The sequence below is a fragment of the Lolium perenne genome, chromosome 4 (genome assembly GCF_019359855.2).
Source record: "Lolium perenne isolate Kyuss_39 chromosome 4, Kyuss_2.0, whole genome shotgun sequence".
In the NCBI taxonomy this organism is placed as follows: domain Eukaryota; kingdom Viridiplantae; phylum Streptophyta; class Magnoliopsida; order Poales; family Poaceae; genus Lolium; species Lolium perenne.
The window spans coordinates 324,691,095-324,697,541 of record NC_067247.2 but is presented as its reverse complement, the minus strand read 5'-3'; positions in this window follow the sequence as shown (position 1 = coordinate 324,697,541).

Sequence of the window (6,447 nt, the reverse complement as noted above, 5' to 3'; positions counted from 1 at the left end):
ACCGCCGTGAGATCCCTCAGGAACCACTTCGATTAGCCACCCTATGGCATATGCCGTGACGATACCACGACACCGATAGAGCTTTCGAGGATTTGAAACGCACAATCTCGACACCACCAATCTTGGTGGCGCCGAAGGAAAAGGAACCTCTCCTGCTATACATTGCAGCCACACCCCAGGTGGTTAGCACGGTGCTAGTCGTTGAAAGAGAAGAAGAAGGGAAACTCCATGGAGTGCAAAGGCCGGTATATTTCATCAGTGAAGTTTTATCGCCTTCCAAACAGCGGTACCCGCAGTACCAGAAGCTAGCATATGGAGTGATTACAACGGCAAGAAAGTTGCGCCACTATTTTTCAGCACACCCGATAATAGTAGTCAATGAAGCACCTCTCTCAAATATACTGAACAATCCAGAAGCTACAGGGCGTGTCTCCCTTTGGGGAATAGAACTTTCCCCTCGGGACATCACGTATGAAAAAAGAAAGGCAATAAAGTCGCAAGTTTTGCCAGATTTCATTGCAGAGTGGATGGAGCTGCAAAACACAGGACCCCCAGATTTGTCGAGAACTTGGACGATGAACTTTGATGGATCCAAGAGAGTAGAAGGAGCTGGCGCAGGAGTAATACTTATATCACCTGAAGGCGACAAGTTAAAATATGTCCTACGGATGACGTTCCCAAACGCATCCAACAATGAAGCAGAATATGAGGCCCTCATACACGGGATGAAGATGGCGAAAGCTTGCGGTGCAACTCGATTAAAAATCTTTGGCGACTCACAATTGGTGGCTCAGCAAGTTATGAACCAATGTGACGCAGTCAATGATAGCATGATAGCATACAAGGAGGTGTACAATGAGCTTGAGAAGCTGTTTGATGGATGCGAGGTAAATCACATCAGTAGGTTGAGCAATGATGAAGCCGACGTTCTCGCAAACATCGGGTCGCAGTGCCTCCCAATCCCGCCAGGTGTATTTTGGGAAGAAATAGCGGAGAGATCCACAAAGCCGAAGAAGGCGCAGAAAAAAGCAAAGGAAGAAAAAACTTCGGCGCCCCTCAAAGAAGCCGTGGAGGACGAAGAGGACCAAGAGCTTGTAATGATGGTACAAGTTCCTTGGATGCAAGCCTACATATCATATATCCTTCGGAAAGAAATACCCGATGATCCAGTTGTGGCAAGACGAATTATTCGACGGTCCAAAGCTTTCACAGTGGTCAAAGGGGAGTTATACAAGCGAAGTATTTCAGGCTTCCTGCAAAGGTGCGTCACACCCGAAGAAGGAAGGATAATCCTAAAAGATGTGCATGAAGGAATATGTGGTCACCACGCGAGCAGCCGAGCTATTGCAGCCAAGGTTTTTCGGGCAGGATTTTACTGGTTGACAGCAATCGAGGATGCAAAAGAGATAGTAAGAACCTGCGACGCGTGCCAGAGATTCGCCGCAAAACCTCACTCTCCGGCGGCAGAGCTGATGCCAATACCATTGTCGTGGCCCTTTGCCCAATGGGGACTCGATATGGTGGGCAAGTTGCACAAAGCTTCGCCAGGAGGATATGAGTATCTGTTGGTTGCTGTCGACAAATTCACAAAGTGGGTAGAAGCGAAGCCAATAAATTCACCAGATGCAGCATCAGCAATAAAGTTTGTGAAAGGCCTCGTTTTTCGGTTTGGAGTGCCTCATAGCATTGTCACAGACAACGGTACCAACTTCACGTCCAAAGAATTCAAGGAGTACTGCGCAGAAGTAGGCATTAAATTGCACTTTGCGTCAGTTGGGCACCCGCAAACCAATGGCCAAGTCGAGAAAGCCAATGGCATCATCTGCAACGGTATCAAAAAGGGCTTGCTAGGACCACTTGAAAATGCTCGACATACCTGGCCAGAAGAATTGCCAAGTGTTTTATGGAGCATCCGAACAACACCAAATACGGCGACACAAGAAACTCCGTTCTTCCTCGTCCACGGAGCTGAGGCAGTACTGCCAATCGAGATAGAACATGATTCTCCAAGAGTGACAGAGTATGACGAGGAAGCTTCAAGAAAAGCTTTGGAGGATGACGTAGACGCACTTGATGAAGCTCGAGATGAAGTACTTTCACGGGTCACCAAATACCAGCAGGACCTCAAAAACTACCACAGTCGACGGTTAAGGCCAAGATCTTTCCAGGTCGGAGATTTGGTCTTACGGTTAAATCAAAAAAGTACTGAAAAGCTCGAATCGCCATGGCTAGGCCCTTACATCGTCATAGAAGTAATCGAAGGAGGTGCATACAGGATCAAGGACAAGAAGACAGGGGTTCCCGAGAAAAACCCATGGAACGTGGCGTAGCTCAGGCGGTTCTACGCCTAGAGTCGAAATATAGTCCTCCTCTGTAAAAATACAATGTACTGAAACGCCCGCGAGTTTTCAGACGCACTCTTTTCCTTTTCGGGGCACCGAGTGGGGCCGGAAAGGTTTTTAATGAGGCGGGCTCGCGGTGCTGCAATATAATAAAGATAGTGGAGATATACTTCTTATTCTTCGACACGCTCGGGGGCTCAAAGCCTTCAAGTTACAAAATATACACAATATAGATAAACTAGATCTACCGAAATATTTCGCCTTGGTACAAGAATACCTCGCCAAATAGAACATCGGAAGCTAACAACTATAAATATAGAGCACTCGTCGAAATTTTACTGCTTTGGTTTAAAAAACCTCGCAACAAAAATATAGAACGTCACCACCAAGACACTCGGGGGTTTGTACCCATCGACAGCAAAAAATATATATCTCCTTGTAACAAGAGAAAAATCTTCGGGATAACAAAGCTATATAAACTCCAGCCAAAGGCTCGGGGGCTTGACGATCAAAAATAGAAACAATACATATTTTCAGAGTTGACAGCTTTACAATATAGATCATGTTGTCAAATACACAAAAACATATCAGTGGTGAAACTACAGCAAGAAACAGGAGAAAACCCTCAATGGATACCTAGCACATGATCTATGGTTATTCGCTCATTGGAAGGATGAGTACTATGCTCGGCATAGCTACCCTTCACAAAGAACTCAGAATCCATCCGAAGAAGTTCATCCATCATATCTTCGGCTACAGGAGTCACCAGATCATCAATCTTGCCCATGTTTCTCTTTTTCTTCGACATCTTAGCCAGGCACGTGGGAACAATTTGATTCATGGGCAATTTTGGATAGCAAATTTTTATCATCATCATAGCAAATCTTGCGCCAGCAGAGAGTTGAGCCCGCACAAAGCCATGGATTCGAGGAGCATCTCGAAATTTTTCCATTAAAGCAGGAAGAGTTTCTGGCATCTTGTTGCGAGGGAACATGGTTCCATAAACCAAAAAAAAAGTCTTCGTACAGAAGTCAAGGAAGTCACGGACCTGGGCCGCGCGATCTTGGAATCTGACAATTTGGCGGGTACGCTCAGGGGTAACCCAAAAATTAGAACCATGTTGTGCAGCCAGTCTGAGCAAAACATTGGCTCGAGCTTCAACACGTTGATTTTCGGCAGCAGTATCCAAAAATGAGCCTGGTACAGCAACTAAATTGTCAAGGAAGGAAAAAATAGCGACAACAACATCCAGCATGGTTATGAACAGGAAACATACCTGTCATGTCCAGGCTGGCGTCAGTCATTAGCTGAAGCATATAATTTTCTCGAGAAGAAGCTTCGGTAGCCTCAGCAACAGCAGCATCCTTTGCAGCAATGGCATCTTTCGCCTGTTGAAGAGCAATTTTCTCCCTCTCGGATGCTTGTCGAGATTGTTCCATCATCGCAAGAGTTTTTCTTCATGGATTGGAGTTGTTGGCGAAGTTCTTGCAAATCTTGCGACAAATGTTTACTGGAAAAATCTTCGACAAGGGTTTTCTTCGAGAATGAAGAGGCAGGCGAAGTATCGGCAGAACAAGGGTTGGCAGAGTAGTTATCAAATATCAACTGGAAAGGAACATTTTAATATCAAATGATTACGCAAGACAGAATTCCATTGATCTTCAGGAAATTTACATGAATATTACAGAGGGAGTTCTTCAAAAGGACTACTAAGGTAATTGTCGCCAAAGCTAATATGGCGACAATAGCTAAGGAAACAGAAAAAATAAAAAGAAGGGGTATTCAACTAGACCTCCGGCTTTGATGAGCTAGGAGTTGAAGATGGCTTGATTCCAAGATAGGCAAGGATTTTCTTCGTGTTGGGCTTTGCCGCCTTAATCAGCGATCGCCATTTTGTTTGCTCTATCTGCTCCGTGTCGCCTACTTTCGCCCAGTCAATAGTTTGTTGGCTATCAGCGACCAAGGCAACAGTGTTTTCAACAGGAATCTTCATGTTCTCTTGACGCATCTTCAGCCCAAGATCCTCTGGTGGGTTGAAGTCCTTGGAAAGAGCAAGGAAAGTCTTGGGTTCCTCTTTCTTCGGGAAGAAGTAGGGGAATAGCTGCAACAATCCTGAGTCCGCATGTCCAATACCTTCGCGAGCTTCGGTTCCATGAAACTCAAGGATAGAGAGTGCGTCAAGAAGAGGATCGTTGTCGGGATCTTCAAGCTCAAATTCTTGGTTTGTTTTACCTGTCGCAAAAAATATATGTTGGTCGACAGCAAGTAAAGAAAAGCAAGTCTAAGAAAAATAGAATGGATCGACAAAATTACCGACAAAACGCTGACTCTGCGTGTTCAAGCGTTTGATGATCGCATTTTCACGAGTAGCCTGTGCGGCTTTGTGCTCGTTCAAAGCAGTTTCAGCATCGTCAAGCCTTTTTTGCAGATCTTTGACACCAGCAGCTTCTGCCTTGGCCTTATCAGCCTCCGCTTTAGCTTTACTAGCATCAAGTTCAGCCTTCTTGCGAGCCGCTTCACTTTGCTCTAACTTCTGAGCAAGCGTGTCGACAAGCTTGTTGGCCTCCGCAAGTTTTTCTGCCAAAATAGTTAAGAATCATCAAAATTGCGACAAAACAGGAGCAAGAAGTTATAAACAAGGGTCAGCAAAGAATTATTACCTTCAGTCTTGCTGGCATACTCACGGTACCCAATGAATTGGGAACCGATGCGCACAAGCTCTTTGATCATAGGCTGTCAAAGAAGGACAAAGAAAGAAAATATCGGTATGGGAAAAATATGATGGCATAAAGAAGCAAACAGAGGAAATATAAACAGTGACAAGAAAGTTAAGAACTTACATCATCCAAGAGAGGGCTAGAGGAGCTACCCAATTGAAGGGTAGGCTCCGGAATTGTTTCAACCCTTGTCCTTTTTGGTGAAGGAACAAGAGGGCTTGAAGGAGGAGTAGGAGCGCCGACGTTTTGTTGAGGAGGCGAGGATTCCTCTCCTTTGATTGGCGTCTCTGAAACAACCAGAGTGTGTGTCGTACTCGTTCGAGCAGCCACATCAACAGCAGGTACTTCTTCCTCATCATCACTGCGATTAAATGTCGGCAGCATAAAAAGCAAGATAGACAAAAATCTTCGAGTACAAAATAAAGTGAAATAAAAGGTAACTTACGAGCTGATGAGGGACTCAAGGTATGGATCATAAGCTGCCTTCTGGCGTGAAGGAACAACTTCTTCGGCTTTGGAGGTGTGATACGTCTCCGACGTATCGATAATTTCTTATGTTCCATGCCACATTATTGATGTTATCTACATGTTTTATGCACACTTTATGTCATATTCGTGCATTTTCTGGAACTAACCTATTAACAAGATGCCGAAGTGCCGATTCTTTGTTTCTGCTGTTTTTGGTTTCAGAAATCCTAGTAAGGAAATATTCTCGGAATTGGACGAAATCAATGCCCGGGGGCCTATTTTTCCACGAAGCTTCCCGTGAAGTCCGAAGACGACACGACGGGGGGCCACAGGGTGCCCCCACCCGCGGGCGGCGCGGCCCCCCCTGGCCGCGCCGGCCTATGGTGTGGGGCCCCTGTGCCCCCTCCGGACGTGCCCGTCCGCCTCCTGAAAGCCTCCGGGACGACACCCCCCGTGCCGCGAGCCACGATACGGAAAACCTTCCAGAGACGCAGCCAACGCCGATCCCATCTCGGGGGATCCAGGAGATCGCCTCCGGCACCCTGCCGGAGAGGGGAATCATCTCCCGGAGGACTCTACGCCGCCATGGTCGCCTCCGGTGTGATGTGTGAGTAGTCTACCCCTGGACTATGGGTCCATAGCAGTAGCTAGATGGTTGTCTTCTCCCCATTGTGCTATCATTGTCGGATCTTGTGAGCTGCCTAACATGATCAAGATCATCTATCTGTAATTCTATATGTTGCGTTTGTTGGGATCCGATGAATAGAGAATACTTGTTATGTTGATTATCAAAGTTATATCTATGTGTTGTTTATGATCTTGCATGCTTTCCGTTACTAGTAGATGCTCTGGCCAAGTAGATGCTTGTAACTCCAAGAGGGAGTATTTATGCTCGATAGTGGGTTCATGCCTGCATTGAC